The following is a 25,655-nucleotide window of genomic DNA, read 5'->3' on the forward strand; positions in this document are numbered from 1 at the left end:
AAGTGTCTTTCTAGGCCTGGAGTCAATTTACTTTTTCTTAAAGTACCGGATAGAAAATATTTTAGAATTTGTGGGCCAATAGGTCTTCATTGCAACTAGTGACCTCCGTCACTGCATTGCAAAAGCAGCCCTAAAAAATATGTGAGCAAAAGAATTCAACCACGTTCCAATAAAACTTTATTTAGAAATGCAATCAGATCCCTGTTCTAGGCAACCCTGGGAGATTTATTTACGTTATACTGTATCTATTATTGAAACTGAACCATTTAACTATGCATATTCCCCCAGTATTACATGGGAAAAAAAAGTCTATCGTTGAATGATTGTGGATTTCAGTTCTTATGTCCAGGCAGCCTTTAGTTATAAATAAAATGGATAGAAAGCTATGTCAGATTGACCTTGTCCCTTACCTTAGAAAGTTTTCACACAGCTTTTTAAAATATCTGTACTTCTCCTGCTCTGCTTCCCAAACGTGGAGATAAATATGTTCCCTGACAGCCTGACTTTTTCTGAGGCAGCACTCAATTTATCACTCTGCTCCTTGAGCACATTTTCCAAATCCTGACAAAAACATCCCTGAAACCTTCAGAGAGGAAAAATAAACCCTCATCTCAGGCTCTGTAAATTACCACCAAGTATAGCCATGAATAAAATAAGAATCAATCCTGATTCATGTTTTAGAACATCCTACAAAACGGCAACTGATGCTTCAAAGGCCGTTGTCAGAACTTAGACCAAAGGAAATTAGGTAGGAAACAGAGAAGATACTAAATATGCTTTCATGCCACTTTAATAAAAAAAAAACAATAATCAGAGATCTCTGTGTGAAACAGTATTAACCTCATGATTTCTCCTAAGCCTGCTTTCTTTAAATTACATAAAACTCAGGGAAAACAAAAAACAATGGACTTAGAACACAAAAGCAGGCCCATCACTGTAAGAAGGACTTAGCTGAAATGCACTTAGACTTCCTGAGAGCACAGAAAAAATACATTAGCCGTGATTGGTTTAGAAGATTGCTGACTTGAAAGCTCCTATTTTTAAGAAAGATCCAAGCGAGGTAACTTGATGTTCCTTGAATGATGAGTAGAGCCAAAAGCAGTCTGTGTAGGAAGGAAAGGAGAGAATATCTACATGTAACTGAAGGAATTGCTAACACTGCAATCACTTATTCACAAATATTATTATAACTATGGGCACTACACAAATAAATTTCCTGTACTCAAGGACAACCATGTAGTAGAAGATCTCAGAAAGCTACCGACATACATGGGGCTAATGAGATTAACATCAAAATACAAAGGTGGAATACTGAACCTGGAGTTGCAGATGAAGAAAGGGCTTGGAGAGAAAGCAATGTTTCTTGGAGAGAGTGAGAACAGAGCTGCTCCTGGAAAGATGGAAGAAATTTCACAGGAAGAAACTGTTGTGAGGCAGTTCAACTGCTGTGAGAGAGGAAGGAGTATGCAAGGGGTATGAAGTGGCACATAGAGAGAAAATAAAAGGTATGCTTCATTAAGTGTTTAAATGTGCCTACATATGTGGATGGGGAGCAGTTAATAATTATTCTATTGTTAATAATAATAGGAGCTGCATCAGTTGATGCTAACTTTGTACCATGGACTGTGCTAAGAGAATTGCATGGATGTAGACCTTAAAACAACCATTTAAATGAGTTGCTATTATTAATCCCATTTGAAAAACTGAACACTGGGATTAAATGACTTAATCAAAATCACAAAACTAGTAAGTGCTAAAGTCAGGATTTAAACCAAGCAGTTCTTAATCACTGTGCTAAACAAGTGTAGCAAGCTAAGGGAAATCTACAATTTTTTTTTTTTTTTTTAGTTTGAGTGCCAGACCAAGGTGAATCTATGACTGAAAAAAAAACAAAGAAAAAATAGAAAAAAATAAAGAAGGATTTACTGAATTATTTTGAGCAAAAACATGGGAAAATCAACACCCTATACAAGAAAATTGATAGTGAGGAGGATAGGATACAAGTATTATGCAAAAGAATGGATTAAAAATGAAAAGACAAATATAGCAAGTTAAGAACACAGTCAAGGGAAATGTAAGAGTTAGTAATTGTCTAACAGGGACAGAAATTGAAAGAAAAGGACAAATGTGAGAGGCAAAAGAGACAGAAAAGATTAAATGAAAGAATTTGAATTAGTCAATATGGAAGCCGGGAGGTTACTAGAAAGAGGGACCATTTCAAGCTGACTGAGTTCTAAACATGGGAAGACGTGTCTGGAAAGGTGTAGATAAACTCAGTTTTGATGTATTATTGAGGGGAGAGCAAGATACATAGACAGAAAAATATAGTAGGCAGATGGGGATGGCTCAAAAGTCCTTCAAATTCAACACGTTTAAACTGAATTCATGAGACTCACAAAAATAACAGCAAACCAAAGACTCCTGCTCTACCTCTGTCTCGGCTGGTACAGGCACTGGCTCCCCTGCTGTAAATACCAGAAGGCTGAAGGTCATTTCTCAACTTTTCTACATCCCTTCCTCATACACTCATTTCAGACCGTCACAAGTCCTGTTAATTTCACTTCATAAATATCACTAAAATTTCCCTTTCTCACCGTATACATCATTACTGAGGTAATCCAAGCTAAAATAATGACTCACCTTTATTACTACAATGGCTGGCTGGCTACCATCTTCCATCTGGCTGACCTGCAGTTCATCCAGCACATTGCAGCTAGAGTAATCCCATTAAAACGTAAATTATCCTGTCTGCATATCCCCACCTCCCTTAAATCCTCAATTATTTCCAATGCTCTAAGGTTAAAGATAAAACAGCCTTGTACCATCTGACTCCTGTTTAATCTTCTATCATCCCCACTCCAGCCAAAATGGACTTCTAGCTCTTAAGTCTTCCCTGCAATAAAGTGTTTTTACATGCTTTTCTGCATTCTCTTTATTATCTAGTTAATACCAACTCATCTGTCAGATCTGTTTATAATTATTTCTTCAAAAAGCCTTTCAAATCCTCTTGACTATGTCAAATAATACTGTTATATTTAGAACATTTCTGGTGTGATTTTCTATTTATTTGTGTGGTTATTATATATATTTTCTCTCCATTTCAACACCAACACATCACACTTTACCTGCTTTAATCAGGCTTTTGCTCCTCCACACCACGTGAAGTCCCATTTGCAAGGCCAGCCAAGATCCATCTTTCCCAATACTGTGGTTGATCCCCAATCATCTTGTTGATTTTCTCAGCAGCAACTGACACAGTTCTTTCTTCTTGAAACATTTCCTTTCTTGGCACCAGGGTCAGTGCGTTCTCTTGGCTTTCCCTTCCTGTTCTTTCTTAATTACTTTGCAGATTTCTCTACCTCTTCTCTATTGCACAAAGTTGGTTTACTCTAAGGCTTAGCATTGGACCTTCTCTGTGTACACTCAGTCCCTGGGCGTTCTTTTCTGGTTACAGGTCTACACACAACTCCCAGATTTTTGTCTCCAACAATTTCCCTTAATTTCAGCCTCATATATCCACTGTCTACTCAACATCATCAGCTGAAGATCTTAGAGACATTTCAAATATAGCATGTCAACAGAAGAAGGAACACATTTTAAAAATAAATCTAAAACAGCACATTATTAAAATAGCACCCCATCACTCTTTTCCTCTTGCCCTGACTTATTTTCTTCATGACATATATATTTAATTGCATTACATATTTAATTTTGACTCTCTAGCTCCTCCAAGAAAATGTAAATTTTAAAATATCCTACTTTAAAGTGCATTTCCAAAGTCTAGAACAGCACCTGGCATCAAGTAGCTGCTGAAAATATATTTGGGAAAATAGATCATAGATAGTATCAATCACTGTCACTACACTGAAAACTCAATGGAGACAGAAACCTCTTACTTGTTTGATTACCACTGTTTTCCCAGTGCCTGTTGAATAGTAGTTATGAAATGCTTTTTGATATTGCTTGAGTAAGTAGAAATAACATCAGGGTAGTGCAATCCTACCAATGACAAAAGAGGACAGAGTTGCAACAAGGAGCGAAGCTATTGACATCAGAAAATGTGAGGACGACAAGAACTGCTAAAAGGAAAATGCATTTAATAATTAGGAAATTATTAAATCATTTTATGACCAATTTAAGTGTGGTGCATACTGATAGCAGATGGTAATTGGCTAAGGAAGTAGTGGGAGGCACAGACAGAGGCTCTAAAAGAGGCATGATATGGTCCATACTATTCTAAACACATGGGTTTCTTTCATTCCATACACCAGTGTTGAAATTTCCTGCACAAACGCAGCCATACCCCTCTTTCCCATAGTTAAAGAGTCCCTTTCCTTACTGGACATCTTAAATCCTAAAGGACTGTCCCTCTTCATTTTCCTCTTTGTGTGAGTAAGAAGCTATACATTCGAAAGTTGTGAGGACTGATAATTGCTTAGAATACATTATATTTTATTTTACATTTCAGGCTTTATAGCAAAAATATAAATGATAACCCCTGATTTGTTAGTATAAGGAAAATAAAATAAAAAGTGACTGACAGATTTAAAAGCAAAGTGAAACTGGAATACAAATAAAAGACTGAGCAATCTAAAAGAGAATATTTGTTAATTCCTCAATATTTCCCTTGGTTCCATCCCTTCATTTTCTTCTTTATGTAAAGAAGGTTTTATGTATCTGAAAATTGTCAGGGTAGAACACTGTTGTGAAATTAAGTTTCAAAGTTGGCTACATGTAGGTAGTGTTTGAAGCTTCCTATTCAAATATTGAAACTGGGAAGTATAAGTATATAAAGATTCAGTGAGCATAATATTTCCTGGACTGTCATAATTTTTAAGTTTCATGATTTTGCAAACACTTAGCTAGACTATATCGCTTGCATCTGGGTGTGTGACTCTGGGTGAAAGAGTAACATCAGGGATTGCAGTAGCCAGGAAATGCTAATTACATTATTAAAAAAGCAGTTATAAGTGTATGAGCCAGTCCACTAAAGACTCTAAGCTGATCAGAACAAAAGGGCTGTTCAGGTTCTAGCATTGGCAGGAATGAGGACCATGACTCAGCTATGTTTAGCATTCACTTTGATTTACTATCATACCAGCAAATTATCCTTGTGAAGAATAAACACAAGATTAAAAATGCAAGTGAATAGAGGCTTCCTGAGGCTTTGTTTTATTCCACACAAGGGCATATGCAAAGTTCAGTTCTACCAGCATTCCATGCAGAGGGAGGAATCCTCTCAGTCAGCAAAGTGCAGAACATGGGAATTTGATCTCATAACCATCTGAATGGAAGGTAGTGTCAGGACCAAAGGGCTAGCCCCTTTCATTTTTGGGAGCTTCTTGTTGCATTTCAGATAAACACTTCTGCATTTTATGTTTTAGTGTTTTTTTAGACTATCTAAACTTCCAGTGCAGTAGGCCTGCCTATGGCCCACCAAAAAGCCCGGTTGAATGGAGATGGGAGATGGGAGAGGAAGCTCATCTCACAAATCACTGCTTGGTTTAGGAAACTGAAGTTGCGTATCCAGCTGGCAAGAACAAATAATCCTCGGGTAGGAACAGAGCACCAAAATTTTGCTCATTGTATAAGAAAAAATAAGTTTCATAGGGATCAATTAATAGTTTATACTCAAACCCTATGCAATCTAAACTAGAAATGGAAAGGAACACTCCTAAAGTACACAAAATTCCACTCTAAACAAATGCAAACAAAACGTGTGGAATTGGTGGAATCGGAACAACATACGATAGAGACAACTTTGACTTGAAAGAAGTAGACATAATTTCTAACTCAGACATATTAAGGAAGTATTTCTGCAAAGTCAAAATACGTTTTTCAATTTTTTTTTTTTTCTGTTTGGCCTGGGATAAATATAATACGGAAATACATTAACCTCTTTGGGTGATGTCTAAAACGAATGAAAAAGAGGAAGAAAAGTAAAAGATGTATGCATTGCAAAATGCATCAACTTGTCAGAATTTGCCTAATCATAAAATCTGATGATATTCCTCAGCCTGAGAGTCTTTTCCTTCTGTGCAATTTCCATTATCTTGCAAAGTTATACCATTAAACTCCCACAGTTTCAATTAATAAGGGCACATACTATATTGTGTTCCAGATAAAATGACTGAGTATACATTTTTAGGTCACAGCTAACCCTATTTATATGGCTTATGTAAAATTACATGGGAAAGAAATACCAGATATTTAAAAGTTACTCCAGGAACAATATCATTTTATGATTTCTAAAGCTAAATATCATGATTTTTGATACATAAGAAATGCAAACTTGCAAAATAGACTAGTATACTACTATGAATAAATCCAATTTGAAGCTACAGTTTGACATAAATCATGCTTTGTCCCTATAAAGCCTTCATTTATCTCATTGGTTAATATTTGTTTCCATGGTAAGAATGATGTGGGAATAGTGTTGTAAGAAATGAAATCCTAGCAAAGGTGACCACCCCCTCCTGAATTGAACCTGGAAATCATGACAAAAGTCCTTAATAAGCATTTTTTCACAATTCACATAGGAAATACTGGATGTGTCTGAGAAAAATATTGTCTTTCCATTACTATGGGCATATTATAATTTACATGAGACTCTGAGAAAGCACTGGGGAAAATACACTAGCTAATTGTCTATTCTCCCCACATGTGTGACCTCTTAGCCTTCTGTTTACTTCCAGTAAGACCTCGAAAACTCCATGCTTGTTCTTGTCAGATACTGAAAATAACCTTCATCCCTCCTCTTTACATCCAGGTTCGCAATCTGAATACCAATGATCAATTCAAAGAATGCCACAAATAAAACAAATGCCTAAATCTAACTTAAGCTTCTGAGATTGGATAAAGAAAGCTCCAATGGCTACATTTAGTCAAACTAAAAATAATTTCATACTCTCAAGATAGAATAGCATTACTGAATATTATCTCCAGAATGAGAAAACATAGGTATTATTGTTAAGTATGAAAGAGGGGAAAATATGCTAATGTACAGGTATTTGTTCAGTGTCAGTACAAACCATACTGATAAATGGACCAAGAGGGGGTACAAGTACTCTCTCCTTATCCACAGAGAAATTCCAAAGCACGAAGTAGATGCCCGAAACCGCTGATAGTACCAAACTCCATGTATACCATAATATACTGCATTTCGGAGAATGAAGAAGATGTCACTTCTTCAAAAATGTGTAAAAAACAGTAAAAACACTGTTGACCCAGAGAGATGCTTTATAAGATAATGCACTATCCCCGATCAAGAAAGGAACATTATCACAGTTCATCTATTTAATGCTGCTTTTTAGGTACCTGTTATGCCAGGCAATGCTCAAACCACTGGAAAAAAAAAAATCAGAGAGACACAATAGGAGGGCAAGTAAAATGGAAAAGTAGCACTGAAAGAATGAATACTTTAAGCAGCTTAATGCCAAAGGAACATTCGATTGGAAGTGAACAAAGTGGCAGTAGGTATTGTTGAAGAGATAAAGAGGGACCATGTCATGAAGTTTTGCCTAAAAGCAAGAGATATAGAGAAAATGATGGGTGGAGAGAAGTATGGTTAAAGTCACTGTGATTATTAATAATTTTTAAATTCGAATTCAAATTTAATTCAAATGTCTAAATGCCAGTACCCAAAATAAAAATAAATGACACAAAGAGGAAGTCAACATACTTGTATCTCTTTCCATAAAAAAACATGGAAGTACATGGGTGGCTTGGCTTTATAAGAAAGCTGCTGTGGACAATGAGAAGAAAAATAAAACATGGACATTTAGAAGAATTTCCAGGGTCAGACTAAGATAAGAGATCATAGACTTATTATCACACAGTTTTCATAGTTTCGTGATTTTCAGTAGCATTCAATATCCCAGGTGAAAATGCAAATCCTGATTGCTCAATTGAGAAAGAATAAGGATTTTGCCAGATAGAAAAAGGAAGGAAAAGAATACTGCAAGAAAATAAAGATTTGCAGAAGAGAGCTATTTATGTTGTATACTAGATCTTGTCTGAACAGTAAGGGGAGGGAAAATGAGCAAAGAGTCATAGAAGAAAATAAGGTGGGTCAAGCTACTGGATATCGGCAGCAGGAAGAGAGAGCAATGTGATTATTTGATTGTATCTCATGATTTCAGAGATAATATTAAGATCCGGAATGGAAGCATTGGCCAGTGGATACTATGGAAGAAAGCGGAATGTCAATGAAGGTAAGGTGATTAAGGGATTTCTGACAAGGGTAGTCGACTTACCTTACCTATGCACTTTAACCAATTCTAACGGATGACAAGAGATACAGATAAAGAAACCCTGCCACACAGACTTCTAAATCAGAATAAGGAAGGTAATAGATGATACTGACAAGTAGATGGCAGTAATGTAAGTTAAGGCAAACTAAAAACATACATACATCTTGGACCAACTTCATGTTTTCTATGTTACATTCTGAGCAACTGAATAAAGTTACACATTGAGGGAAATTCTCAATGTAAATTCATGATCACCTAGTCAAATGTCCGCCCCCACCTGCCCAGATCATAGCATATGCCTCTGGTCAAAAACTTGTCTAACTTTATCCACAAACTTCAGATGTTCTCTACCTTGTTCAAACTCTGCAAACAAAACTTGAATTCCAGAAATATCCCTAACTTACAACTATAAAACCTAAATACCCGTTCAAATTGTTATATTCTTTCTTTTCTCTGCTCTTTCACTACAGTCAGTGTACCTTCTGGTCAAAGTCAATCAATAGCCTATATGTCTTAGATCTTATTCAGTTCCACATTCTTAAACATGGGTTCTCTTTTCCATATAGGCATATATATATCCCCATATTTCTATTCACACATTTTTCATAGATATTTAAACAATTCCCAATTCAGAAAAGTAAAGGCTCTTTCAAACTTCCATTCTCCAGAACCAGCTCTATGTTTTTTTAAATCTTCACAGATTAACTCTTTGAATGAGTCAGTCTGTTTCCATTTCCTGAACTCCTACTCATTCAACAAGTTTTTGTCTGGGTTTCACCCCTCATCACTCCCGCGATACATGTTCAGCTAAAATCAGCAGTGATCTTCCAGTGTTCAAATCCAATGGTTACGTTTTAGTCCTCATCTCAATTAATCTCTCAGCAACATCCAACAGTGATGATTACTTTGCCATTCTTAAAAGACATTTTTTCCTGGTCTTTAGGACATGCCTGGTTTCTGTTGTTGTTTTCCTCCTCTATGACGAATCATTTTCATTCTTTACGAACTGATGTATTCCAATGCACTCTAAAAGTATTAGGATATGTCAAGATTTCTTCCTAAAATTACCTCCTTTTTCACTCTACGTTCCCTTCCTAGGGATTTGTAGTGATGCCAAAGACTATTCCCCATCTATACCACCAAATTTATTTATCTTTTTCCGAGTTCATTGCTGTCATCTCTTTAATCGTATAACCAACTGTTCACTCTAGAATTATGCCTGAATAAATGAAAGAAATACTCTTTTTCACAGGAGGATAAAAGAATAATGATTTTTAGATATATCTTGGGAATTGTTTTTTTGTCCCTTCTTGGGTAAATTCCTAACCTCCCCTCAAGATGTAACTCAAATTCTAAATTATCTGAAAAATTTCTGACTCTCTTGTTCTCCCATCTCCTATAGCAACACATGCCTACTTCTACAACTGCACATAGCCCATGGTATTATAATTTCTATATGTGTCTACCTCCAGCCCTCAGTATAGGATCTCCGTAATGTCAAAGTCAGGTTGTATTCATAATTCTCTTTCCAAAACCTACTACTCTGATGTATGGTAGGTGCTAACAAATTTTAAATGAATAGTTAAATGCCAGTAGACCAGCACTTCCTAAAATGTGCTCCAGGGTTTTCAAAGATGCTTCCAGAAGGAGAGATTCTGTGATTAACTAAGGCCAGGAAGTTTATACCAAATCCTGTTTTAGAGATGCTGATTTCACATGTGAAGGACTATAAGAAGTTCTTAAACTTAAAAACTGTTCAATTTTAATATTTAAATAAGGAAGGTAACTTTCTCTTTTCCTCTTTTAACATACATATTAGCATTCCTCAAAAAGCCTTTCTTTATCTCTTCACATAGTTTGAATTTTAACTCATAAGGATCAGCAAAACACATGTTAAAGAACTAGGGAGGATGTCACTTTCTCTTTGATTGGGATGCTCCATGATAAGACACAGGCACTAATTTCTTTAATGCAGCTTTTAAATTTCTTAGTGGAAAAAGACTTTTGATCAATAAGGCACTGCTATACACTGACATATACATCAAATCTAACATATTCTTTTTGTGTTTTGTTTTCTACAATGTCACTAATTTCAAGACATTGCCTAACCATTGCAATATAACTACAGCCACATTCGAGCCATCGTTTTGTTTTGTTTTCTGAAAGTGCTCTTAAAATGATAATATAGTTGCCTAAGCACCAAACGTACCACCACGCAGGCAGCTTGGACAATAAAAGCATTAACAGCTCTAAAACAAAATTTCCACTTGAAGCTCAAAAACCTTATCACTTCACCTTCAGAATACTTTGCCTAGTAGCGTTTAGATAGAGCACATTCAAAACCAGACGCCCAAAACAACAGGGCTCCCATAAATGGCTTTTATGCTATGTTACCTTTAATGTGTAACAAAGAAGTAATCTCTACTTGCCAAATAGAAACTTCTAATATATATCCTAACAAACAACATTACATAACAATAGAGCACCCTTCCTAGTAATCAGAATTCTCATTAGAAATAACACAACAGCAAAATGACTGACTCATCAGCTTGCCTGCCCTTTGTCTATCTGAGACAAGTGCAGGGAAGTTACAAGTTGTTTATGTTCAGCCCAAATGACAGGCAAGAGAAGTTACTAAGCAACATTAAGTACTTGCATTTTTCTAATCTTTAAAAGCTGTCCAAAGTGGAATAATCCTATAATATACAGGTAACAGGAAAAGCAATGTGGGAGTTATGTTTTTGACTGAATGAAAATGTTTTGCTTAATAATTCTAAAATTCTGATTCACTATAAATTCATCTGTTTGGTCTTAAGAATTGCTTCAGGTGTTTGAGCCTCTTCTACTCACTGTCACCTCTTACACTCACTGTCAACAAGACAGACCAGGTGTACAGTGAAAAACAGTATTAATGGGGGTTTGCAGGTGAGGCAGGACTGATCCTTATGCATCCTGAAACCAGCTTGTTCTCCTACTAATTATATTATTCCTAATGTATAAATAGAATCTTCTGCTCAACTCAGCATCAACTCTTTGTTCCTTTCACAGCACTATTACAACAAATAATCACGCTCTTGTTTCTTTGTTTAGGTCTGTTGGCGTCTGTCTTTCACCAAAGTGCAACCTTTAGTACTATAAGAACTTTTCCATCCATTTCACTTCTTGCATTGATCTGGCAGAGTGCCTGACACAGAGTAGCCCGTCAATGACTGAAGGATGAAAAGGATACAGAGCCATGGAATAAGTAAGTAGTTCTGCCTCTAAGGGATAGGTTTCATATCTCTATATGAACCTTACACTTCCCAGAGCTAGCTATTACTGACAATGTCCAACATACATACTAGGAAAGGCAAGACAAGTGAGAATTCCCCAGCCGGGATTTCTTTTCATTAAGGAACCAAAAAACAGATTTCTTGGTCAAGAGCCAAACAAGAAACACTTTCTTGTATTTTCTGTCTCAGCCAAACGGGCTACCGAATAAACTACAAATTCATCTTTTCTGTGTGAAGTTTTGTTTTCAGGTCAAGGATCTTGTCATGCTTTTCTATAGTACCTCAGTTTCTCCCTCCTTTCCTGTTCAAGTAATTCAAAGGGAGACTGATCTAGACACTAGCAGGTTCTTCACATCACAGGTCATGTTTTCCCAGCATGCTTAGGTACAAATAGCAGAGTAGCCAATCCAGAGCAAAACAGAATATCCTTCTGTTATTAAATGACGATAGCTATGACTATGTTTTAAGAACGTCAGAGGAGAAAAAAAATGAAAGACTTTTCATCATCATTTTAGGTAAGGGAAAGGGAGTTAAAATTTCTGAGCATTAATTGCATGCCAGCCACTCTTCTAGGTATTTTACCTGTGCTGTCTAACTTATCTATGTTAATAGTTATCTCTTTTTTATAGTTTAATAAGAATATTCTCGGCACAAGGGTAAGTAATGAAATCTTAGAGTGTTTATAATAATATTAAATAAATTTAAATATTTTATGAATATAAAACTAATTAAATATCTTTAGATTTAGATTTTATTTAGAACATTTTCTTTACTATCGATACTTTTTCTCCGAGACAATAATCCAAGGAAAATGGAAATAGTAAAGAGCTAATATTTTTTTAATGTTTATTGTGTGCATTCTGTTTAAGCCCCTTACATCCATGATTAAATCATTTAATTCTAAGTAGTGGATTGCATTTTTATTAACCCTGTTTTACAAAGGGAAGTCTAAAGCATAGAATTTAAGTTACTTACTCAAATCCATCCAGGTACTAAGGATTTTTACGTCCAGATGGTTTGAATGCAGAAACTAAGTTTCAAGCTTTATATCATCAAAACTAAGAAAATGATCAAACTCAATAAAGCTTCTTTTCATATTGAGAAATTACGTAGAGAGTTGACTTCTCCATACCATTTTTCACAATTCCATCTCATTATGAACAACCAAAACACAATATACAACTTGGGATTCTAAGAGAAAGTGTATTATAAAGCACGGCCCAGCTGTCTCACTGGGGGAAACTCATTCTGAGATTACTCTATTGATGAAACTCTGAAGACATTTTAAACAGCTATGTACTTCTCATCCCATCTGTCCTTCCCCTGATTATTTGATAACTGATTCATGTGGATTAGAAAGAAGACTAAAATAGAACGATCTGACCTAAAATGGTACTTTTAAAAAAGAAATTTATTTGGAAAGCCTTATGTGTTATATAGTTCACATGGCAATAATATTTAAATACTACATGAAATAAATGATAAAACATTTAGAAATAGAATTTGAATTGTCACATAAATTGATAATTTGTGGGATGTGGTTTGTAGACTGATTTTTCTACCAGCAACCTTTGCTTTAATCTTCTCTAGTGGTAATGAAGTCTTGAATGTCTGCTTGCAGATATGATCCACGATTTGTGAGCTATGGCTCAATGAAAATAGGTGTGTTTTTTCTCAAGGGAAGTAAGAGTCGAAGAAACAATTAAAAATTACTTTTTTATAACTTCACGCTATTGTCCCACAAGAACAAAATATCTTTGATGAACCACTTATTCTGTTATTTGTTTCCTCCCCCCTACCCCAGGGATACATTCATAACCTGAAACCAGAAAACAGGTATCCATAAAAATTTTAATTTTGTGATCTGGAAATATTTTATCTACCATATTCTAAAATATTGTTCCATGTATTCCAAATATGTCATACCATAGAAATTAATAAATGTGTTCTGAGTAATTTTATACTAATCATGACTTCTACTTATTAAAACACACACTTGCTCTAAGACATTATAGTTTATAATTGAAAGCCAATTCTCTAGTCTCTGGTGAGTGGGGGGCAAAGACTAAATATTGTGAAAGTGGGATTACTTGCTCCTTGCGGATAGAATTAGAGTCTGTAATATAGTTTACTAAAAGGAGTGTTTATTAAGCTCCAATATTGTATTAGACACTGTGTTAAGCATTAATTTTCAAAGATAACCAAGGTTGATCCCCTTCCTCAATGTAGAAAACAGATTATCTCTATACTCTGCAGCATATTCAATGACAAAGATTCCACAAGATTCAGTGGAACCACACAGAAAGACAGGGGGTTCGTGGTAGAATACAAATAGATACCTCAAAGTGTCTTGATACTAGAGTAGAAGTGTAAGAGACAAAGACACATTATCACAACACATTAGCGTGGAGGGCAGAGGAGTCTGGGTGTCCAAAAGTAAATTACTGAGAGGCAAATGTAAGCAGATAAAAGGAAGGTGCAATGTTGCATGAACTGTGTAAGATTATAATAAGCCAGTAGCAGTCATTAGTCGATTTAGAGCCTTTTGATGAAAAGAATGGTCTCTCTAGAGCAGGTGTCCCCAAACTTTTTACACAGGGGGCCAGTTCTCTGTCCCTCAGACCGTTGGAGGGCCGCCACATACTGTGCTCCTCTCACTGACCACCAATGAAAGAGGTGCCCCTTCCTGAAGTGCGGCGGGGAGGGGGACAGATAAATGGCCTCAGGGGGCCGCATGTGGCCCTCGGGCCGTAGTTTGGGGACGCCTGCTCTAGAGCTAGACTACTGGGTTCTAACCTCAGCTCTATTCCTACTAGTTTGTAACTGTGTCAACTTAGTTAACCCTGTCGTCCTTCAGTTTGCTCTTTTATAAAATGAGAATGAGGATAATAATAAACTTATGCCATAAGGGTACGATCAAGATTAAATATTCAAAATAGCTATAAAGGCAACTGCCATGTAGTAAGCACTCAATAAAAGTTACTATCATTATTTTTAAACTAGAAGATGAAGAGAACCAATGGGCAAGGAAGCCGATTTTAGCACCACATTCAAAAATCAATCCTGAAAACTAACTCTTCCCAGCCCTAACCTGGTGTCGCAAATGACAAGAGAATTTATCAGGGCCAACAATGTGGATGTATTTGCAAAATTCTGTCACCACATACGCATCTGACAGTAGCTCAGGAGCACCAAGTTCGCTTACGGAGCGTGTCCATTTATTCTCTGATTTTGGAGGTAACAGCTTTTGTGTTCCTTGCATCTATAGTGATTGGCACATTGCCAATCAAAAGTAACTGAGTTGAGGACATTGTGTTTCAAATTTACAAAGCAATACAAACTCCCTGTTAAAAGACAAATCCTTCATTTCAAATTGTTGACTCAGAAAATCCTTAAAAAAGAATTCCGGCTGTTTAAATTTAGCATGCTGAGAAAGACCAATCTTAAAATATTGTTTGGCTCTATGCCTGTAACATTTTCATTTTATTCCTTGTTAGTGTTTGTCTTCTGTGATAAAGAAGACAAGCGAGAGTAATCATGTAAGTCTCTGTAACACTTCACGTTCTACCTAAATGAACCATTTTGTTTTTATCCTAACCAGTTAAAGATGGCCTTTTACTTTCTGGCAAATTTTCAGAAAATGATTAAGCAAGAACCAGTGATATTTCCAATTACTTTTTTACCTCTTTAGTCAGCATCTGGCCTTTCTCCCCAACTTTCCTTTGAATCATTGTTTTTCCACTTTTAAAAAGAGTATGTAAAAGAGATTATCTGATGACAAGCATAATCTTTTTCTAATAAGACCTTACAACTATTTAAAGAGATGTTTTGAGTCTGTACTTCATCTGTGACTAAAGATCTCTACCCCACACACAGCCCAAAGAGTTTATTATTTAGTGTCCCTCAGGACAAAGAATGTGGACATCTTTTCTTTTCTTTTTATACCCCTCTGTGTTTGGATCTTCCAACTTTTCTCCATATTAAGTGCATTCCCTTCCTTCCTGGCAACATCCTCACGTTCATTTCCAGGGCCTGTGCAGCCAAAGCAGAGCCTGAAACTGGAATGGTGAGTATGCCAAGTTTGGATCTGGGGTCGATGCAGGTAGATTCCAGTTTAGGTGGACCTTATCTTATGTATCATGAGCAAAGGAAGAGTTCTCAAGCACTACTCATCCACGGCATCCACAAAATCATATGCTTACCCTCCACTCTGATCCATGGTAGAGTACCATTTTAATTTTTTTTTTTTTTTTAAGTAGCAAAGCAATTAAGAATTAGAGTGAGTCACACCTAGTGGTTAACTCTAACCCAGCATTCACCAAACATTGTTGCTTTCAGAAATTTGTTTATTCCTATTGTTTGAGTTTTGCTAAAGGGGAGAAAAGGCCATCTCCCTCTTGCAGCTATTATACTGTAAATGAGAAGCCGTATTTAAAGCTCTTGACCCAGTACCTGCAACCACTGTACTCAGAATAACCACCACTGCTCATTCATTGTGTGATGAACAAAGCACATGAGAAAATAATCCAGGGCTATCAGGTAGTTGAACCTACTTCATAGTCAATACCCAAGGTATTGACTATGGTATTGGGACATACCAGACGCAACTCACTTGGTTAGAATTTGCGTTAGTGTTTTACGAGAGAGAGAAAACGTTATTGCTCGGAAAGAGGTAATAGGAATAGGCTTCTTCAGAATTTTTCCTGGAGTTTGCTCTGGGCAAGTGCTCCTTGGCCGGAGGTATTACTCTTAAGAGAATACTGCAACAGTGGCGTGCGTATATAAATACAGCTCTGTTCCTAAAGGCAGTCAGGAGAAGCATCCAGGAAAAGATCATCTCAAAGTGTCATTTCAAGCCTATCCATTACATCACAGTTTAATTAGAAGGCAGATTTTGATTTAGTGATCAGGAGCTATCTTTGTCTGGCTTGTATGGCTACAACTCTCCCTTCTCTCAATAGTGTGCAAGAAAAAGCATCATAGGGTACTACTCACAGGATACCAGTCCAGGCACCATCCCAGCAAACTTACCAATGATTTTAACTGAAATTTTAAAAACAATTTAAATAACTGTTTTATTTCACAAATGATTGTGACAATCTTCTTTCCAGTCATAACATGAGCTTTGCTTATGAGTAGGACAAGGAAGTAGGAAGCAAAGGCATTGCCACCAGTCAACTCCAACTACGGAACTTTCTATATTTAAAGAAATTTTGCCAAATTTTTATCAGTGCTCTTAGCCTAATTTTCCTCCTCTTTAACTACATACAGAGTTCAGGTAATGATAGTCTACTGTAAAGAATCAAGGAACTGCTTGTGAATGTGCTCCAACCATATTCTTCTATTCCTTATAGAGACTTTTCTTTTTCTCATTGCTATCAAAAATTTTTAATCACCCTCATGTATGCACTACTGTAGCAAATATATCCCGTGAGTTACATTTTACTCAGTGATTCACAAAGTCACATGTAGACTTTATGCACAGGGATACTATGTACATGTGTGGAATGGATCGCCTATAACAAATTGGGAACTCCTTTAATGACAAAAAAATATTAAGTACGCCTTTATATCTGGAGATCACATGATGAGTAGAAAATTAGTCAACACAATTCCAATGCCATTCTTGACATGTTTTATTTTTGGTAAAAGCACGAAGATTTGGTGGATTAGAGAAAGAGTAACACAATTTAAAACTGAAATTACAGCATAAGAGTAGTCCCTATTTACCTCTTTTCTAAAGACAGAGGATTTCAGAATTACTGTGCTTTTCACAATAGTTATTTCATAAATTTTGAAGCCTTCTTATCCTATGGAATTTATGCAAGACTATGGAAGTAGCCAGCTTAAAATCCCAGATTCTCTTTTAGGTAATTTCTGTTTTGTCAATAATCTTTCTTGGACAAAAATGTACTAACATGGTGTTTTCTCCAATGATCCTCCAACTAAGTCTAACATTTTTGTGTAATGTATCCTTTCTGCTTGAAGGAATTTTTCTCCCCAACCCCCAACTATAAAAATCTGGTCAATGCAAGAGGACCTGGTTTGGTACCCCAACCTTTTTAGACTAATTATTTCTGATTCCTATTCTAGAAAAGACCTTCAGTATTCTGCTGGCATTCCTGTTTCTTTGGTCATTTGCTTCACAATGGACTGGCCCTTGCTGACCTGTTTTTAAAGGAGTTGGTTATCTGCAATTTGACCAACCAGTTGAAGTTGTTTTTTTAAAAGTTTTAAGCCTTCCTTTTCTGCCAGGGAACACAATGCCACTTGGTTTCTAAGTATAGAGCCGTTTATGTAAAAATCACCACTTTAAAATCACAAGAAAGAGACTGTTCAGCAAGTGGAGGAGATTATTGTAGCAGGAGGAAACTAAGGGAACCCTCCATGTAGCACCCACTAAAGACTATTTGAATGTTTATCATATCATCAGTGTGGCTTAGGCTGTTTCCTAGCAGTTATCTAGAGACCCACTTCACGTTTTATTTTAATAAGGTAAATCAAAGACTTCTGTTTGCTTGCTTGCTTAGTTCACGGATTAAGAATAAATCTGGGCTGGAACTTGTAACAATTAACTAGGGCATTTGAAAGTCTAAAGCCACCTCTTTATGAATTTCCTTTTGAAAAGAAAGCTGCTATCTCATTGGTAACTTTCAGGAAACCAGTCTTGGAATTAAATAAGAAAACATTCACCAGTTGTGTTGCCTAAAATTACAATGGACAGGGCACTTTCTGCATAGCTAACGCACAAGCGGCATCTGCCAGCAAATCACAGAGCACCCCTACAATCGCATAACTAGGACAGGAGTCAGGGAGACGAACCGATTTAACATTTCATGGAGAATTCAGAGCTACGCTTTTCTAACTTTCCTCCCCATTTCTTATCAGCTTCCCTTCCCCCGTACCATGTACCCAGAAGCCACTCCATTTGCCAACCATGTCCAGTTTAACTTACTGCAGTGCGATGCAGGCGAAAGCTGGGCGCATCTCTGAAGCTAGAGCCACTGCTTTTCCGGAGAGGAACTGGGACTAGCCAGCTCTCAGGATCCTTTCCAATTCACACGCTCCCCGCTCAGTGAGAAGGCTCCCACACAGCTCGGCTTCCCCAGAGGAGCGGAGCTTCAAGAACTCTGCTCACAGCATCCTCCTCCCCACTGCCGCCCCCTTCCAGAACACCCGGCCCATTGGAACTACTGTCTGAACGATGGAAATCTACTTCCCGGCGACACCACAGGCTGCCTGCAGTTCACCCGTCTCTGATCATTTGCAACTCAAAAACAGCGGAGGCTGAAAGACGTAGGTTTCCGGAGCCGAAAGTCATCTTTAGCATCCCCATTCCCCACCTCTCACTCCTCCCACTTCATCCCCGCTCCTCTGTCGCGGCCACCTCCAGTCCTCCAGTCTCCCACTCAAGCTAGCGATCACAAACGATTATTTTATCAGCCAAACCAACAAGCAGCGGAAGGAAACAATTTGTCAGAGATGAAATACCTGTTGTCCGTGACTAACGCTCTTCTCTCGTCTCTCTTAGTCCTTAGGTCAAGACGCGGTGATATTGGAAGTGTGCAGTGTGTGTGTGTGTGTGTGTGTGTGGTGAGGAGGAGGCGATCTGCACGGCTGCAAGCACCAGCCCTGCCTATCCCTGGCTGCCGCTTCTCCAGTTGCTGTTGCTACTCTTTGCTGATGGAGCTCTGGGAAAAATGAGACAGGGAGACAAGGCTATACAGCTGTTTAACTGCTGGTCCAGTTATGAGACAGGGGAGGAGACAGGGCAGGTGAGTGGCTGTTGAGACACTGAGCTGGATTCACTGCAATTGCTACCATTCAGTAGACATCTCAGGCAGGAATTATGATACCTGTCTCCCCTCTCCCTTCTACATCTATAGTCCTTGATGGGTCATTGGTGAGCAACCATCTGCCTAACCCACTTCTACCAGTTGTAGCAGCTGCAGAGGCTCTTGCTGCATTCTGAATGGGTAACCTCCAGGCAGGCGACTGGAGGATGTGTGAGGATAAGGTAGAAAGGCAGTTAAATATTGAGGGAAACTCTATGTATGTGTAACCAATCAGGGCACAGATAAAAATGACAATTTTGAGCCACGCATGTAAAATAGTGTATTAGAGTAAGAAACATGCAAGTCGATAATCAAGATTCTTGTAGAATGTGTACAAAACCAGGTAGTTATTGAACAGTGTGCTTACCAGCTTAAACACAGGTATCTTGATTGCTTTTACCTTCTCTATATAATATTCTCAGTGATTTTAATGCATTAACAGCTCTCTGTCAGTTACAGACTCCGGTGAAACCAACTTGTTTCTGTCTTCTCTTAACTCTCATTTGCTCTCCTCATCGGCTCTTTACTCTCTGCTCTCATTAATCTCCAACATATTCTCACCAAAAAAATGACATTCGGCAGAACTTAGAAATAAAAGACGTTCTCAAATCTCCCAGAGACTAGAATACTTTCTAATTACTAGTAACATTTGCTTTTGTAATACTCTGTCTGCATTTTCTTGTTCTGTAGATTGGGTAATCACGCACCACCCCTCCTAAATACACACATGCACATATAAAATCCACTTAACTGAATATTAGTTTTAATACACTTTCAGCCTCCACTTATGTGAGCTAAAAATAAACTTAATTCCTTTTGATTTTATTTGTAATGCACACCTTTAATTATTTCAGCCTCTGAGTACTTTTCATATTGGCCATATTTTATCCCAGTTCTTAGGGCTTGTATAATCAGGGTTAAACAGAGGGGAACACAGAAAAAAGAAAGTATCAGTAAAGACCCAGAAGGAAGAAAAGAACTCAAAAGGATTAAATAATATATCTTTTTCTGATGTGTTTATATTAGAAAATTACTGCCTTTAGCTAAACAAAGACCGATTAACGAGCAAAGCATTTATCAATTATCCAATAAACACCAATTTGCCAAAACCAGTCTAACTACAGTTTAAACAGATTTTATCAGTGGCTAAAATTATTTTTAAAAAATAATATAATGTCTTAAATATAAAGACTATCTACAACTTTTTGATGTCAAAATTCTAATTAAACATAATGCCAAATGGGCACTATTTTTGTCTCTTCATTTGTTGTTTATTAAATAATTAGATCACACAATTAATATTATTAACAGTCTGAAGAGTACCTTTTTTATACTTGTGTACACTGCAGAGTGAGTAAGTAGGCAAAAGCAGTCTCTACCCCACACAAATACATTTTGATACAAAAGGCCAACTCAATACACAAACGGTAAAATTTTAAACTTACCCTGTTCCACAAATTCATCCCTTACTATAACTAGCAGGATCTCACCATTTGTAGTTTAGCAAGGTTTTCTTTTTGTTTCTTTGGGTTTTATTTGTGTTTTTAACCTTTACTCCTATTTTGAAATTAAAACATATTTAGGGAAAGCACTAACTCTTTAAACATTCTTGAGAGACATAATTTATTAGCTATCTTCATTATAAATATGCAGGAATCTAAACATCTGGTCTGGGTATAGATGGAAGAAACACAAGATGTTAAAATAATTGGTAATGAGTATTTAACATCTATCTTGATAGTTTAAAAAAAAAAAACAGCTTATAGCATTACTAAGATTTGCTTTAAGGAAAAAAACCTCTCTCTTGAAACTACAAGGTTTGGTGATGGAGGAAGAAAATACTCAGTTAAGGATTGATAATTGAATCTTACTCCCGACTCATAACTCAAGATTCTCCATATTGTGGGAAAAGTTACACATCACTCCTAACACTGAGCCCATTTCTCCAAGAGGCTTCTCTGTTCCCATCACTAGATTTTCAGAAACTTAATGGGAATCTGTTTATCATTCATCAATCTAAAAAATAAGTAACAGAAAAATGAATCTGCTCTGTAAACACTCATTAATCAACCTGGTCATCAATTTGTGAAAATATATACAAACAAATCATTAATTTTCATCTAAATATTCTTCATCATCAAAACAAGTATTCCCACACTATATTCTGTAATTTAATGATACTCATTTACTGAAGAGAAGACAAAAGTTTGCAAACGGTACAATGGCAGAAGCCATGTTTGTTTAATTCACTCATGTGTCTCTAGCATCTACTCAACTGCTTAGAATGTGGTATATGCACAGGAAAATGGCTTTTGAATAAATGAATTAATTAATTAATCTATGAGTACAGGGCATTGGGAAGATAAGACAGTTAGAAATAAAGGTGTTTGAATTCTTTTCATCTTTATTCTGCTGCTAAGTAACTGGCACTTTAAGGATGTGACTAACTTCTCAGGGTCTCTAAGTGTCCTTTTATGTGTGTCACTTACAGACTGCACAAAACTGCATGATAATGTCTCTCCTTAATATTCCTCCAAAATGAATTTTCTACTATACAAATTCAATCAATAAAATTATCCAGAATTTAATTTCCTGACCATTTTCAAGGGCCCATTTCATCCCTAAGAAATGCATAGTTCTCTCTCTCTACTCCTGGGTTGACTTCTAAATCCCTACCTCGTCTTGTGGTTACTGGACTACAGCCTTAAAGAAAACAGATTGCTGCACATTTACGTCTGCTTGTTTCTAAAATGTTAGTCTTATATCAAAGATTACAGGCAAGACAACTTTCATTTACGTTTCCTCACTCTTAATAAAGTAATTCTTAAACACAATAAATGAGAAACAGAGCTTAAATTGTGAAGTATCAGAAGTTACTGATGTTAGATGTTGGAAATCTATCTTTTTGTGTAAGACAGAGTCTCGCTCTGTCTCCCAGAGTGGAGTGCAATGGGGTGATCTCGGCTGACTGCAACCTCCACCTACCAGGTTCAAGCAATTCTCCTGCCTCAGCCTCTTGAGTAGCTAGGATTACAGACATGTGCCACCACGCCAGGCTAATTTTTGTATTTTTAGTAGAGACGGGGTTTTGTCATGTTGCTCCGGCTGATCTCGAATTCCTAACCTTGTAATCTGCCTGCCTCAGCCTCCCAAAGTGCTGGGATTACAAGTGTGAGCCACCGTGGCTAGTCTCTAGAAATCCAGCATTAATCACAGTACTTTATGTATGAACTGGTACTTAAAAACTACTTTATCATGTTAATTTGATTTAACAAACATTTATTAAACATCTATTATCTGCAAAGCACTGGGGAAAAAATGTAGTTCAACAGGATATAGCTTTGGCTTTTAAAAAATATATGATCCTATAAATAAAAGTATACTCATTTTAAATTTTTGATATAAGTATTTTCTGTTTCAAGAAAATTAAATTGCACAGTAATTTAAATCCTCATCAACTTTGGCTTTAATGATGAGAGGAGAGCTACTGCCTAAATTTAACGAAGTGTCACATGGGAACTTTTCCACTGTTTTTTTTTGTTTGTTTGTTTGTTTGTTTGTTTGTTTTTTCTTGAGACGGAGTTTCGCTCTTGTTACCCAGGTTGGAGTGCAATGGCGTGATCTCAGCTTACCACAACCTCTGTCTCCTGGGTTCAAGCAATTCTCCTGCCTCAGCGTCCCAAGCAGCTGGGACTACAAGCATGCACCACCACGCCCAGCTAATTTTTTTATCTTTAGTAGAGATGGGGTTTCACCACGTTGACCCGGATGGTTTCAATCTCTTGACCTCATGATCCACCTGTCTCGGCCTCCCAAAGTGCTGGAATTATAGGCGTGAGCCACCGCGCCTGGCCTCCACTGGTTTTAAATCAATGAATCAGTGGACATAAACTGGAAGGCTAGCGGAGCTTCACAAAACACACGATACTATTGCACTCCCCTTGAAAATAATCATGATCATAAAATCAGGGATTTGATAGGCCCTCAGATCTCTCTGAGTCCAATTCTCCTCTTTCACAGGAGAGAAAACTAACAAAGTAGATCACCATCATTTAATTCTGGGTAGGCCATATACAGATCTTTCCACGGACTTTCTGGCTTTGCCACAAAACAGACATGCTTCAATTCCCAGCTAGGCCAATTACTGGCTGTAAGACCTTGGGAAAATAATTTTTTCTACACCTTAGTTTCCTCACCTATAAAATGAGGATGCATATAGCACCTACCTCACAGAGTGGTTGAGAGAATCAAATGTCACATGTGAAGCACACAGCACAGTGCCTGGCAGCGTTCTACGTGTGCGTTTACATGTGTAGGGGGATGAACACACACACATATGCACGGGGGTAGTGGTTTCATAACCGTGGCACCTGTCTTCATTGAAACCATAATTCCTGAGGTTACTACTTAGGTATATTACTTTCAAATGAGTCTTATATCTTTATACATAAGTATGTAACTGAATGGTGACAGTAGAATCCGAATGATTCTTAGGGGCAGCAGGCTTATTGTTGATCTGGCAGGCATTTTTTAAAATCAGAATTAAAATTGCACCTCTGATTCAATGAAGGTAGCTGGTACTATACAGCGGTCTGAGCAATGATGAATACTATAAATTAGTGAAGAAGATATTCACTCAAACTTTTGGAGACACCCACAATATGTGAAGTCCTAAGCTAGACACGTAATTAAGGAACCACAGAAAATGCAGCAGAACACGATTTAAAGCACAGCATAGAAATTCTATGACAGGGAAATTGCAGTTGTCCAACTGAAGTTTTATGTGGAAAATTAGCAGACTGTAATATAGCCCAGCCATTTATTTGGCTGTCTCAGTGATGGATGTGGAAAAAGGATAATTGATTTAGCAATGGTCATCAACACAGTGTTCCTGATAATGTCCATGTTTTATATTGCATGACCTCACTTTATTATTCAGACCAATGATTTAAAAAAAGTGAAGGCATACATATTCTGTTTTGAGTTTTTATTTTCTTTTTTTTTTCTAAGTAATTATATAGGCCAGTCTAACTAGTTCTTCTATACCCACTCTAATCCTTAAGCAATATCCTATCACTCCTCCTAAAACTCTGGAGGTCATTTATGTGTCTCTACATTAGACCAACAGGCCAAATTATATTCATATTTACACAGAGCCCTACACACAGCAGGCACTCAAAGGATTTTCAATTGTATTGATAGACTTGTATCAAAAATTCATTTTAAATGTCAGTTTTGAAAGATAACAGATAACCTCCATCTAATAGCTAAATCTTTAAAATACCATTCTATAAATTGCAAATAAATACATTAGCTTTAAGTCATTTAAATGATTCCGTCTGTTTATATTGTTTACAATTTAGAGAAGAAAGCCTTAAGATAAAAGCAGATTTTTTTTTTTTTTGGCAGAGTTGGGGAGGGCTTCAATAGCTTTCTATTATATCTTATATGTGATTTAACTTTTAAAATTTTTTTGAGAGTCTTGCTGTGTTGCCCAGGCTGGAGTGCAGTGGCGTGATCTCGGCTCATGACAACCTCTGCATTCTGGGTTCAAGCAAATCTCCTGTCTTAGCCTCTCAAGTAGCTGGCACTACAGGCACCTGCCACCATGCCTGGCTTTTCTTTTCTTTTTTTTTTTTTTTGTATTTTTAGTGGAGACAGTGTTTCACTGCATTTGCCAGGCTGGTCTTGAACTTCTGATCTCATGATCCACCAGCCTTGGCCTCCCAAAGCGATGAGATTACAGGCATGAGCCACCATGCCCAGCCATATGTGATTTAACTTTAAAGCTATTTTTTTTACTAAATGAAATATTACGTTTCTATAACTTCTATAAAGAATAACTTGAAAGGAAGAGTGGAAAAATGTGTAACAGTAATGATAGCTACATGTACTATGCATCAAAACCCGTATACATATAGACTGGTTTCGGGGTGACTTTAACAAAGCACGTCGTTGAAAAAACAGATGCTATACAATTGTGGAAATTTAATAACATAATTCATTATCATTATCTTTCCTGTTGTAAATCAGCCATCTGTGTGGTATTTGTCCTTGAAGTTAGTTTGAAAAAGTGAGGATGCACTTCTTCAATTAACCTTCTCAGTCTATGACTGGCTGGAAAATAAATATGGATATTAAAATAATAAAATACATTTGTAAAATAGAAAGGCTCATTCTAAGCCTCAATTAAATGTCCTTAACATTGAACTCTTATGCTTTTTGCGATGGCTTTCTATTGCACATTCTCTGCATCCAACTTGAAGAACTGAGAAAAAAAAAAAAAAGCTTAATCA

General features: G+C 36.9%; 1 protein-coding gene across 4 annotated transcripts in view; it reads right to left on the reverse strand.

Annotated features, from left to right (window-relative positions):
* The window catches only part of DGKB (diacylglycerol kinase beta), an 814,277-nt gene that overhangs the window by 722,050 nt on the left and 66,572 nt on the right, over positions 1 to 25,655 (reverse strand). For 2 of the 4 annotated variants that reach the window (XM_074379545.1, XM_074379546.1), the window contains exon 1: positions 18,480 to 18,824. The exons of 1 other annotated variant lie outside the window; for it this stretch is intronic. The gene's annotated coding sequence lies outside the window, so the exon portion shown is untranslated. Of the gene's footprint in view, positions 1 to 18,479; positions 18,825 to 19,015; positions 19,501 to 25,655 lie in introns of those variants that run through there. One more of the 4 variants, XM_074379544.1, reaches the window with a different exon arrangement.

The sequence above is a fragment of the Saimiri boliviensis genome, chromosome 10 (assembly GCF_048565385.1).
Source record: "Saimiri boliviensis isolate mSaiBol1 chromosome 10, mSaiBol1.pri, whole genome shotgun sequence".
Lineage (NCBI taxonomy): Eukaryota > Metazoa > Chordata > Mammalia > Primates > Cebidae > Saimiri > Saimiri boliviensis.